This window comes from Musca domestica, unplaced genomic scaffold, assembly GCF_030504385.1.
Source record: "Musca domestica strain aabys unplaced genomic scaffold, Musca_domestica.polishedcontigs.V.1.1 44, whole genome shotgun sequence".
NCBI lineage: Eukaryota > Metazoa > Arthropoda > Insecta > Diptera > Muscidae > Musca > Musca domestica.
In genome coordinates, this window is record NW_026712334.1 from 6,106,816 (window position 1) to 6,121,868 (window position 15,053).

The window sequence follows — 15,053 nt, forward strand, 5'->3', positions numbered from 1 at the left end:
CTAATATGAATAGAAGAAATGATTGTTTTTCTCCCAAAGATTTATTATATCATTAATTTTATAATTTTCATTCACGTTTTCAACTTTTTGTGCAAATGTTGACATTTTGAACATATTTTTGTATTTTTCTATTTTTAAATTTTGCTGGAGAGACACTTGTCAAACATTTTTTCTGCCGATACAAAGTTTTTGAAAATATTGCCTCTTTTGTTTGCAGTTTTCTGTGGAAATTTCAACTCGTGGATAAAATGCGTACCTCGAATGAGAGAGAAAACAAAATGTACTTTCGTTTGAATGTACATACGCCATTCAATATTGTAGTTTTCATTCATAATTTTCAGTCTTCCCAAAAATTTTTAAAATTTCATTAAATTTTTCTATTTTTAATTTTTAAATGTCATAATTTATTTTTTCGATAAATGCTCTCATTTGTTAGGGATGGGACATATTTTTTCGTTGTTCTGAGAGTAATTTGATTTGAACAACGTACAAATATGAGTGTTCGCTCAGGAAATTTTGTGTGAAGAATAATGTAGTTTTTTCATAGTTAAGGGTCAAACAACGAATAGAGAGCGAATCAAGTGCAGTGGAAACGCCACATTATTTCAAGTCGATTGACATAACAGCTGATTGCTGATTTGTCCCGTTTAGAATATTGCGCATGAATATTTCATATTGCGTTTGCGTTAAAATTTGGTTGATAAACATTTTTCAAATTGTAAAAAATAAATCAATTTAAATATGTAATTATACCAAATGATATCTTATTTTGGCTAACTATAATCATTTAGAGCAGTGTTGGGAACATAAAACACGGTGCACATTAGCGATCATGTTGGTCACTTTTCTTCTTGTTTACGTAGGAGTCCGTTGAATATGGTCAACAGCTCCATTTAGTAAAAAGTCTTATGAGCAGAAAATTCATTGCTGTGAAGATTTGTTATTTTTTAACAAATCAATAAAATTGGAAATTAAAAAAATACTTTCTATGAAAACAATTACGGCGAACACTTTTAATACATGGTAGAATTAAGAAGGTAAAGTCATGCCAAACAATCATATCCATCTGGATCCAATTGTGCAAGTGGGTTAACCAGGAAATAACGATGGGGTCATTTCACAATATAGAAATCAAGATAAAAGGACCAAATTGAAATATTTACGAAACATTTTTAAAAATTAGTGCTCTGTTTCAGAACCTGCATAAATGTAAAATTGTTACTACAATATTCGATTTTTCCTTTATGACATTTATTTTCAAAGTAATCTCATGCAATCATACGATTACAATTTTTTATTTGATGTCTATAAATTTCCAAATTTAAATGTTGTAGTTCATCCTTAAATATGAGCGTAAAGCTGTCAAGAAATTTAGATTTATTTCCGATGAAATATGTTGTAGTTTTTATGCCTTTTAGAGGGTATAAAATCAAGTAAGTATATAAAAACTAAAACATTAACCTCACAAGACATGTAATAGTACGTTTATATATATGAGGGTTAACCCACTGGATTTGGATTTAAATTGTCATATCCATTACTTTTACTTCAAATAAATCCTCTCAAAGAAGGTTAACCCTACAAAAAGTTCTAACGTAAACATGGCATAAGACTTGATTATAGAATGGTTGAATTTCCTTTCAAAGTATAATCTTGTGGCAGCTTGGACAAATATGAGGATCGACAGTACCTCTGCTTGTTTTTCTATAATGCTGGTAGAATTTTGTATCCCGAATTTTCAGTTGAATTGGCCTTAATTTCATTGCAGGAAATTATCAGAGTATGATGTCGTTTTATGCAGAATCCATATAGTAGGTATTGTGAAGATTTTGCCCACATTCTTCAGCCTTTTATTCTGGGATATTGATCCTTAAGGCTGACTTAAAATAAAATGTCATCCGAGGACAACACAAGATCTAACTGCACCGAGAATGTTTCCTTCAAATGAAGTGTTTAAAACAGGGTATAATCATTACAGGTAACAGCATGTCACAGCTGATTTGACTCTATAGTAATACTAGTGTCAAACTCGTTATGACGTTTTGTGATTTAATTCCATTTCTTTATATACAATATATAAACCCTTTTTTGATATAAAATTTCACTGCAGGGCAATGTGAACATATTTTTTGCCTAATAATAGAAAAAATCGCCGTTGTACTTAACAAAACAAACAGGCGCTGGTTCGAAAACGTTTTTTGCGGTTAAGGAACAGCGAAACCACGTTAGATAATATATTCGTATATTTTATGTCTCCTAAAATTGCAAAATGTAGAATACTTTATGTATGTATGCTGTTTGGTTTCAACTTGAAAGGGATGTTGTTTTCCACGATTTTCTACCGATTGCTTGAAGTGTTGAAAGATTAGGACCATCACCTAACAACTATACATTCAGGGGAATGATCTGAAAGCATTAAAACTAAATATTTTAACAACTATTCTTCTGCATTTTCAATTTTTATAATCCAAACTCCAAATATGTATATTTTTGAAATTAAAATAATTTACTGAAAATTAATTATTATGTTTACATTTTTGGACACATAACTCCGATATTTGTATTACGTACAAAAACAAATTTCTATGTGGTTGTTCTTACGATTGTCGTACGAACACACTTGCTGTTACCTGCATTTTTCTTCCCTGGGTTTAAAATCAATATTTTTATACGTTTAAGCTTAAGACAAGATAAAAAAATTCATCTTCTTTAGATATGGAGCATATATTTAACTGTTTTTACGTGACTTATTATTTTTCTAAAATATTCCACTACATATATTTAGGATATGAAAACAATTTTTATTTGGTAAAAAATTCGATTTAGCAAATTAATCTACCTCTATTGTTTTGCTTGCCAAGTTTTGGAGATATAATCATGAATTTTCTTAACATATTTTTTCCCAGGAGTTCGATAAGAACTACGCCATTAAAACCTATTTAAATATTCCTGGTGTAATTCTGCAAAAAAATATATGTAAAATAATTAACACCAATAATAAATATTATTCTTTTGATACATGTAACAGATGATATACGTCTGCAAAAACATAATAATAATAAAAACAAAACAATATTTCCGATACCAATCACAGTGATATCACTAAGAGTTTAAGTCTTATGAATCATTGGAATTATTTAAAATATTATTGCGCATTACAAAAAAAGATATAATATTAAAATTCTTCCAGACTATTTCAATCAACAATCATCATTCGCAGAATAAAAGTAAAGCATCATTTAGACGTGTGGGCGCGCAAGTGTCATGATTCTGTTACACAGTTCAAATAAAGCTACTACCAAAAATGTCTATAACAAGTAAATGACCTTACACTTGAAATGCTTATTAAAATACATATATGAAAAAAGTGAATTTCTACGAAAAAAATGTCAACAAAATAATTTTGAACACTGAGATAAGTATACAAATACGTCACCGCCACCATAGCAGCAAACCTTTGAGGGGGCGTATTTCCTAAGGTGCGATACGTTTGAGATGCATACGTCACCACTGGCAGACAAAAGAAATCACTCGATGTCTCTCGAAAATGATTTAGAAACTGTTGAACATTGAATTAGAGCACTGTGGTTACAAGTGTGCTCATATTTAGGATTGTTCGATGAAGGTCGGTCTATATGAGCTACAATTGTAGATTCGTAAGATTTTTATTTTAATTTCTATAAAAGCTTCAATCCCGGATTTTGCTAAATATTTTTTAGTAATTTTAGAGCTATAATGGTGATTTTGAAGGGAAATCAGATATACAGGGTGAGATGAAAAAACTGCAACCAAATTCAGACTACTGTCAAATTCTTCCAGTGACAGCTCATTATATTGTTTACAAGCGTACAAAAACATTTTGATGAGAATTTTCCAGAAAGAAAGTTATTTGTGATGGAATTCAAGCGTGATAGTTTGATTTCTTTATATTTGGCTGGAAAACCACAAGTGGCTATCGTTAGAGCACACAAGCATTTAAATGTGAATAAATCTTTTGTGTCTCGTACCATCGCTCGTTACAGTGATACTGGTACGTGAATACTGGACGAAAAAATCAGCAACATCAGCAGAAATGGTTCGAAACGTAAAGAAGCGACTTGATCGAAAACCACGACGCAGTGGCCGAAAAATGGCTCGTGAGCTGAACACATTGCAATTTTCCATTCGGCAAATATTGAAAATTGAGCTCGGGGTAAAGCCATTGAAATTCCAAAAAGTGCAAGAACTTTAGAAGAACTATTTAAGCTATACTTGTGGGTTATTAAGAATAGATTCCAAAATATTTGTGGACCTTTAGAGATAAAATCGTGTTTTTTAGAATAATTTTGAAGGACTATCGGAGCTAAAATTTTATTTAATTAAAGTATATTTTATGATACTCTGATAGTAGTTATAATAATGATTTTTTTTCTTAAGAATCGTCAAAGCTATAATCATGGGGGCTTTAAAGATTATCTGCAGAAGAACTATCACAGAAATATTTCTGAGCTATATTCGAGGATATGTTAGGAACACTTTCAAAGCATCAGAACTACATTCATGATTTTTTACTTTCAAAATCAATGTGCACAAGCGCTATTTTGTCACACTGAAATTTGTTTTGTAAACAAATCTTCCAAAATGTCCAAACAAAAAAAATCATCTCCCACACATACATAAACACATTCACACAAATTCATCCCATGACAATTTGTTGATTTGATTTTTAAAAATAAACTAGAATTTCATTGATGAATTAAATTTCGAATAAAATCAAAATCATTTCAGATGCGGTGGTTACCATCCGTCGCCCGTCGTCCATCGTTTTTGATTGGTGGCGATTTAATGACTCAATGAAAAACAATAATTTGTATTTACTCAATATCTCTATGACCAAATTAAACAATATAATTGTTCACACTTAACAATGAGATGTTTGTTGTATTCAAATTTCGTTTCAAAGAGATGTGTCCAAATATAGCGATGATATGCGGTGGCCTAAGTGAGTGCAGCGATCCAAAGGTGAACATGAAAATACATACATATATATCCTGATAATCATAAATATAAATATAGAAATGTGCATCTAGAATGCTGTGGATAATTACCAAGCATGAGTGTATGAAATATTTTGAAAAAAATCTAGAGAGATGTGAAAATTGCTTGGCTGGATTAAACAAAAAACCAAAGCGTATAGGGGATAAAAATGTCACCTTGATGGTCGACATTCAATTTAGGATGGGTCATAGAACCGTACAGTAGCCAGCCAACCTGGCGGATGGGGAATTTCACAGCAAGTGTTACATTTGGTTAGGGGACAATTTGATCACATTAAAAAAAAAAACTTTAATTAAAACTTTATAAATCGTACCATGGTACAATGTAGACAAGGTAGGCTAACTTTGAAAAAATTGCAAGTATAGAGGCCTAGCTGTTTGGCTAATATCAGAATTACTATCAAAACAATAATAAAATCAAACAAATTGTTGCATTGATTTTGAATAAATAATTGAAAACGGCGAAAACTGAATAAAACGTGAAAATTTCTTTTCAAAATCATGTTCTGTATATCTCTAAAGGGGTATTTGGATACAAAACTATGGATTTTTAAGATACATACGTTACAAAAAGAATTTTAAAAATACCCAAATTTGAATATTTTCTAAACCTTTTTTTTATTATTGAAAAGAATACACATACATAAACAAATAAAGTTGACATATTAAGCCAAGAAAATAAAAAATATATAATCATATGCTATCATAGAACTACCTTGATTTTATTATACCATGCATCGTACTAAATTTCCAGATTTTCAAACTTTAATATATTATTCAAGGTTACCTTTTTCCAGAAATAATAAAAGGAGAATGTGTACTTTTTGCACCAAAAAATCTTCAAAATCTTTCATTTTGAATTTTACTTGTGCATTTTTTAAAGCCATGCACAATGGACCAAAATTCAATTTTTCTATACAAACCCATTTCAAAGTCTTTATATGTAAAGCATAGAAACAAAGGGTGACATCAATATCAAATTTTGGAATATCAACTTTATCCCTTCACCCAATACGTACTTTTGTACAATTATAGTAGGATTTTGCAAAACCACTACCAGATACCAACATAACCCTCAATATCAAATTTCGGGATTCCAGCTCTATACATTCACTCAATACAAAATTTAGTACCATTTAGTACTTTTCGTACAATTATAGTACGCATTCCCGAAACCATCTCCAAATGCCCAGGCTATATCTGTTAACCCAATACCAAATTGTAGCAAATATAGTACTATAAGTACTTTTGTAGTATACATTTCCAAAACCACCTCTTTATTACACACCAATAAAAAATTCCTGCTTTATCCGTTCGCCCTAAACCAAACTGCTACAAATTTGGGTTCATTTAGTACATTTCCAAAACCACATTCATATATCAATCTCTATCTCTCTATCCGTTCACATAATACCAAATGGTACCATTTTAGAAGTTTAGTACCAATTTTGAAATTTTCGTAACCGAACTTAAGAACTTTAGAATTTCCAAAAACACTTTGGTACATCTATCCCCTGCACTCCATCAGTGATTCTCATTCCATATTTCAAAATTCAACTCATTCCTTTTGTCCAATACATAATATTCAATTTTTAGTATATTTTAGTACTTTTTGTATTCTAGCTTCAGTCGTTTCAGCGAATATTTTTGTAAAACAAATTAAACCTTAATCAAGTTAGTAAAGTGGTCTTTTACGTCATCTCCTTCAAAAACTCCATTAGGATCTTTCATAAAATGCGAAAATATTTCTCATTTCTCTTCAAAGTTCGCATCAATTTTCCTATTCTAGAAGTATCAGTCAAAGTAATATTTTCAAGGTTCATTACAAATTCGAAGACAATAGCTGATTGAATGGATTCAAACAAATGCGTTCACTTAGCACAATGACATTTTCCAAAATTCCTTTATTTTAATTTGCTAACCAATAATTTCAAAGAAAATAATAATAATAAGCGGAAAAATCTCAATTGAGGAATGGATAGCAAAGCCGATACAATTGAAATGTGCCAGAGAAAATATTTATTTATAGAATTGAATTAATCTAGTATAAACTGGCGAATCATCATTTTCGAAAAGATAATTTTTTGAAATACTACAACTATTGCTACAGCCTTCCTTAAATGTTCAAAATTGAAAATATGTTTTCAATTTTGGCATTCCTATAAGTATGATCTGTTTTTTTCTGGTGTGTATAGCCATCTGCCCGATGTGGGAGTAGAGTGACGTCGTAGACACATACCATTTGCACAACTCAATAGTGTCTGCTACTTTTTATTTCTCATATAGATACTCGGCCGTAGGAAAGTATTTCAATAATTCTTTGTATTAGTCATGCAGTTTGTTGATCTGTTGAAATAAATGCGAATCACTAAAGTAACTTTTCTTAATAACATATCGTCTTATCGACATATCGTATCCGATCGTGGAAATAGCTTCTCAGACGAACGGTGTTGGAACTCCACTGATCAACATTGCTCAGCCGCTTAAGAAAATGAATCAGACTTCTTCATACGATCCAGGTCTTCTATAGCGATCCCGTTATAACATTTTCCCCAATTTAATAAAGGTGTGGAAAAGTATAAAATATCACTTTCGAGAAAATTCCATTTTTTTTTGTAAAAATGTTTCAGGTATATAATGGACTAAAAAATTGAATGGTTTAAACTACCTTTAAACGGGAGGGTACCAAGTCAAAATCCTTTTTCCAAGAAACCAGAAGACATGAAAAGTCTAAATCTTTTTAAATGCAAGCGTCAGCATTTTAAAGTTTTTTTTTTTTTTTTGAAATAGAGATTTGTTTCCTTTGTTGACTTTTAGTGAGATTTGATGAAGAATAATTTTGTCTTTGACGTCATCTGTCTAAACTAATGTTTTGTTAGAGAATTTGGCATAACGTCGCATAAGGTAAGGATTTAACCCATTAAAATCATCATCATTAAAATACCGAATACCGGGAGGTACCGTTATATGGGGGCTATACGAAGGCGTGGACCTGCACAGACTATTTTCTTTTATAGTTTGTAGTATCCATTATTCCGGTCTATAAGTCGCTTTAATCATGAAAACGCCGAATATTAGGAGGTACCGTTATATGGCTAAACGAAAACGTGAATTTCATATAATTAGTTTCTGTTAATAAAATGCACTTATATTTCAAGGAATGCGTTCATAAAATACCGAATACCGGGAGGTACCGTTATATGGGGGCTATACGAAGGCGTGGACCTGCACAGACTATTTTCTTTTATAGTTTGTAGTATCCATTATTCCGGTCTATAAGTCGCTTTAATCATGAAAACGCCGAATATTAGGAGGTACCGTTATATGGCTAAACGAAAACGTGAATTTCATATAATTAGTTTCTGTTAATAAAATGCACTTATATTTCAAGGAATGCGTTCATAAAATACCGAATACCGGGAGGTACCGTTATATGGGGGCTATACGAAGGCGTGGACCTGCACAGACTATTTTCTTTTATAGTTTGTAGTATCCATTATTCCGGTCTATAAGTCGCTTTAATCATGAAAACGCCGAATATTAGGAGGTACCGTTATATGGCTAAACGAAAACGTGAATTTCATATAATTAGTTTCTGTTAATAAAATGCACTTATATTTCAAGGAATGCGTTCATAGTGTCGATTCTTATCTCCCCATGCTCTCGTAATATGAGTGCTAAATGGAAACAAAGAGAGAGTAATCGGACTCTTCTTGGTTTGTCAACCTTGGGAATGACTACTTTACACAGAAGCGCAATGATTGGAGTACTAAAGGCAAGCCTAGAAAAATTGTCAATGAACGAATTCCCTACCGTGTATGTTCGAAGTGCACCTTCATGAAAGTGCAATATAAACAAAATATAAAGGAAAGTAAAAAGTATAAAGTCATTATTTTTTATTTCACAGAGCAAGAATCCAATATGGTTTTAAAAATATCAACCTTATTACGATTGGCATAGTACGATTTTTACATTTAAAATCACAACGAAGAACGCATTTTGCAAACGAATCCATATTTGGGCAAAAGTTATAGCAATGTCTTAAAACACACATACAAGAGGAGTTGAGTAAAATTTGTGCGAATATCAATATTTTAGACCGTTAATTCGTATGGGTAAGGCCCGGATAAAAGTCAAATTAAAAAAATATTGTACAAAATAAGTTAGAAAATCGAGCTGCAGGTAGAGGTAGAGAAGCAGTTCATATTAAGCGACGTGGAAAAAGCAAAATCACGCTTGTTATACCCTACACCACATAGTGGTAAGGGCATTATGTCTTTGTGCATTTGTTTGTAACATGGAGAAGGAAACGAGTCAGACTCATAGTTCCTTTTGGAGATCAGCATAGACTCACATTTGAGTCGATTTATGCAGGTCCGCCCGTCCATGTATTTTTGTAAACAAAATGCAGGTCGCATTTATTATTCGATTGATTTATTGTGGCCCAGTCCAAATGGCATTTCTTACCGAATTCAGCCTACAAGCATGTATTTCAAATTTGGTGAAAATCGGTTCGAATATATCTATAGCTCCCATATATATACATGTTTCTTCCGGTTTTAGGTTTCTTGTGCACCAAATGGCTAATATCAGTCCAAATGGTGTGAATTTTTGCACTTCCGAACGAATTTAGTACAGAAATATGTACTTTATATTTGATGAAAATCGGTTTAGATATAGATATAGATATAGCTCCCATATATATGTTTCATCCGCTTTGGTGTTCAAGTCCCTCACATTTGTAATATGCACTCCACAAGACTAATATTTAGCACCAGATATCAGATACAGCCTAGCAATTCTTTATTCAAATTTTGTCAAGGTCGGTTCAGATTTTGGATATAGCTTCCATATATATATCTTCATCCGATTTTAGGTTTCTTGTGCACCAAATGGCTAATATCAGTCCAAATGGTGTGAATTTTGGCACTTCTGACCGAATTTAGTATACAAATATGCACTTTAAATTTGATGAAAATCGCTTCAGATATAGCTATAGCTCCCATGTATATGTTTCTTCCGATTTGGTGTTTAAATCTCCAACATTCGGAATATGTACTCTACCATAATGATATTTTGTACAGATATCTCATAGAGCTCAGAAATTGCAATATAAACCTTTTTTACGAGAGCTCTAAATATGCATAGTGGTGTAGGGTATCATATAGTCGGCCCCGCCTGACTTTTGAGCTTTCCTTATTGGTTACATATAGATACAATTGTGATTACCAGCACTCTTTTGATAACCGCCGTCAGCATTCGAAATGTTATCCTCATAACCATTAATACGTTTGGCACACTTGTGGATTTGAAAGATTTGGAATAATTGAACATTTTTGTTATTCCAAAGCAATCTTTTTCACAGAGTAGGGACCCGGGTCTCCCCCGCAACCTCTTTTTGTATGTTTTACATGTAAATGCTATTTATTTCTAGACGGCAAACGTGCACCTGTAGCCGTGGGATAGTGTCTATTATAAAATGCAAATAATTAATTTTAAACAGGTCCTTTGGAAAAATTGACTGGATTATCAAAATTCTGAATACCTGAGCTAACACTACTTTGGGGCTTTAGAAAAACGTGGGCCTTTATAAGAAGTTTTTCTGCTAGAGGGAATATTTTCATAACTCACAATTCCAGTGAAAGACATGGGAAGGTACCTTTCTATATAGGCTATACGCCAACTTGGACCGATTTCCCATCCCATTATATGCCCATGTTCAAAATTTTAGCCATCTAGGTTTATTACGTTGCATCTTAAATGATAATAGGTGTGTCTGGTTACCCTAAAATTTGTAACAATTGTTACAAATTGTTACTGGAAGTCGTCTGTTAACCCAAAAGTTCTGCAAAAGAGAGCGGTTGGAGAGAGACATTTTGACAGTTCTTTCAGTGAGAGTTTGCAAATTCTTGCTGGACAAAGGTGTGTCTGGTTACTTTTCCTGCAGGAATTGTCCAGCAACATCTTTCTGAGAGAGTAAGGTAGTTTTATTCTCTTTTGCAAGGAAAATGCGAAAAGTAAACAGACGGCATTCCTGCAGAAGCTTGCAACTAATCAGCTGTTTTGTCAAAACAAATCAATTTGTTCTTCATTAAAAGAATTAAAAGAAAGGAAGCACACCAATTTTCAAAGTTTTATAAATAAAAAGAAAATTAGCAATAAAATACAAATATGAGCAATAAAAGAAAGATAGATTTTATGTGTTCCCCGGAATTCTTTAAATGTGTTGCTAATGGCGATTGTCTAAAAATGTTGGAAATAGTCTTTTATTTCGTTATTACATATTAATATTTACGTTTTCCACATTTTTTAAAGTTGTTCTCCAAAAACAATTAGTCTTTCAAATTCCAAAAAAAATATTTTCATATTAAAATCGCAAAAATAAATAAACAAACAATAGAAAACATCTGATTGAATGTCGATAAATGAGAAGAAGAGGAGAGGAATACCGTTTGTTTACTTTTCGCATTTTCCTTGCAAATGAGAATAAAACTACATTACTCTCTCAGAAAGAAGTTGCTAGACAATTCCTGCTGGAAAAATAACCAGACAAACCTATTATAAGTTTGTCGTTCCTTTTGTAACTTATCGAAATTAGGTGTGTCTGGTTACTTTTCCAGCAGGAATTGTCCAGCAACTTCTTTCTTTAATATTTACGTTTTTCACATTTTGTAAAATTGTTCTCCAAAAATAATTAGTCTTACTAATTCCAAAAAATATTTTCAGATTGAAAGCAAAAAATAGGCAAACAATAGAAAACATCTGATTGAATGTTGATAAATGAGAAAAAGAAGAAGACTTGCAAGTGATTGCAAGAAGAAATTTGTCCAGCAAGAATTTGCAAACTCTCACTAAAGAACTGTCAAAATTTCTCTCTCCAACCGCTCTCTTTTGCAGAACTTTCGGGTTAACAGACGACTTCCAGCAACAATTTGTAACAATTGTTACAAATTTTAGGGTAACCAGACACACCTAATATACCCAGCATATTATGTGTGGTGGAGGGTGTAAAAAAGATGTGTTATGCATCTGGCTATTAATAAAATTACTGAAGCAACGAAATACCAATGTTTTTTAAGATTCTGCGAATCGTTTTCGCATAATGAAATGTTGCATACTTTTAGGCATGTATACAAAAACGTGAAAAGAAAAATGTACCACTGTTCAGTTTTGAATATTAAGTGTGTGAAGAACATACTGTACCTTTAATTACCTTACCATTTCTATTGACCATAAAATCCACGCTGTAATGCAAAAAAAAGATGAAATCATAAACATATGTACATATGACATTCTGTAAATGTCATCTTTGCTTTTTCGATGGACAAAGGAAATAAATTACAAGTATTTTCTGTTTTAAATCTCATTGTAACAAATATTTTTTTTCTGTTTTTTTTTTTTTTTTGATTTTCATAATTTTTTCAATTGTATTACTAAATTAGCAAATTATTTTTATATATAATATATAATATGTGTACTTCTATATAAAGATCATAAATCTTAAAACTTTAAAGTATATATTTTATTTTTAAGAATTGTTAAATAAATTATATATCTAAATTGTTTTACTCTCTTTTAAATTTTGTTTTTTTTTTAATTCTAAGGGAAAAAATGATCTAAAACCCATATTTAATCACAATGAATTTAAAGTGAAAAATTTTAATTTGATTTAATTTTTCACAATATACACGATGTCATCAATCAATTGATCCTATGTATATAGACTTTTATATTGAAGACGTTTTATAAACATTTTCTTTTTTGATAGCTGCTTATGGAATATAAGGTTGGGAAATGTTTTGCTATTCGAGGAAATTTTTAGAATAAAGAAGAAAGGAAGATTTTTCTTTTTTAAGAAACTGATTGTATTTAAAGAATACTAAACTGGAAAAGGTGTTGTTATTGGAAAACATTCTTAGAAATAAGAATATATTTAAAAATAAACTTAAAACAGATAATTACCAATAAAGAATACTCCTCTTTTTCAAAGAATCTTTTTTAAACTATCGGAAATTTTTATTGTTTTATATGGAAAAAATACAAATGAGAATAATAAAAAGATAAGGCTTAGAAGATTTCTTTGGAAAAAAATTATGATCAGTGTTATGTTTTGGACCCTTTCTACTGCCTACCACAATGTAAAGAAGAAATTCCACTAAATATAATTACAGGAAAAACTTAGTAGAGTATGAAAGTAGAGTTAAAAGTAGAAGACAACTGTATCGGGGTTTTTTAAGTTTGCATCCCAAAGTAACCTAAATTAAGGCAGCAAAATCTATAGTTTTTGAAATTTTTAGATTGTGAATCCTTGGAATTCGTAAATTTTAGATAAATAGTGAGTGTCTTCGGCAATATTGCTGATAACACTACAAGGATTATTATTGTAATCAAACATTTTAACACATAAGCGAGTCATCAAAAGGATATTTTTGGGTCTTTTTTCAAAATAATCTTAGAAATTGCCTTAAAGGGTATCATATAGTCACAATAAAATAAAAAGAATAAATCTTGCCAAAACGCCAGGTATTCAAATATATTATGTGAATTCATGTAAAATTCTCCTACAATGCATCATTCTAGAATGAAACAAAAATATTTTTCATCAAATTCTCTCCGCCTTTTTTTAAGTTGATGCATGAAAAATTCGTTTTAGGCAGAAAGTGTAGTTTTCTTACTGCTAATGTTTCATTTTCCTAAGTCAAAAATCTCCCTCAATTCTTCATTTTTTGGTTGTGTCATAAGAAGAAATGAACTACATCAAATATCATGTTTTTTAACAAAAGAAGAAGAAGAAAGGTTTATAAAAATAACATTTTAATTTTCGACACATTTAGCACTTTCTTCCGAATTCGGTGCAAATGTTCCAAACTTTTTTTATCCTTTTCTATATTTACTAGAACCCCAATATTTCAAGATATATTCGCAAAATTTACCACGGGGATTCAAACAATTCAAAATAAAATTTGAATTACTTAAAAAATTGTTGGTTTAAAAAATGGGACATAGCGGCCCACTTTCTGAAATAGTTCCTTTAAAAGGGTAACTTTAGATTTCAAGTCACGTTTTATTCATGTTTCCATTTAATGTAGCCGAATTTCTGTATTTTAAGTTCTTAGCAAAATATTATCAGTATAAGCACAGAGGGGATGGATTTATGTTCAATAAAAATATGAAATTATGTTCTTCAAAAAATTTTCATTTGTCATTTCACTCTCTCTCATAAGTGTTCATTTCACATTTTCATAGAACAAAAATTAAGGCCATGGTCCCTGATTTTAGCTATTGCGAGAGTCTTATCCATATTTTTTAATCGCTTTTGAGCTAAAATTTGTATTTTAGTTTCTTAGGGGATAGAAAACCTTCCGTTAGAAGAGGGTTAAATTGTTGACCAAAATAATTCACGTGTTGTTAGTAACATTGCCGAAGACAAAATCTGAAAATTTAAAAAAAAAATGTAGAAGAGCGGGGATTATGTTTGCGATCTCAACTTTCAAAACACTATTTTTAGCTCAACTTATGGTTCGGATTTTGGAAGATGATAAGCATCACTAACTCCGTATGTAAACAAGCAAAATTGTCGCAATTGCGGCACAGAACGCATACGTTGAAAAGCCAATGCACCCAAAACGAGATACTGTTTAGTGTGGATTTTTGCCCATAGCTCCATTTTTCTTCAAAAATGAGCAAGGAGTGGGAAGTTATCAGCATGTATTGAAAGGATTTTTGTTCCCAAAAGGAAAAATTGAAGGGAAGGATATTGGCAACATTTAATTTCAACAGGGCGGCGCTACGTGCCACACAACTGAACCTACACTTGATTTACAGATATCCATGCTACGAACCATATTATCATTTTTTACTAACCATTAAATAGGAGTGTCATATCCAAAGATAAGATTGATTGCTCTCTTGCACCTGCCAATATTCATAGGCAATTCATTTGATCCATGATACAATTATATGGAGGGCTAAGTTCATAAGACATTCTTTAAAACTATGATGCAACGTGACGTATGC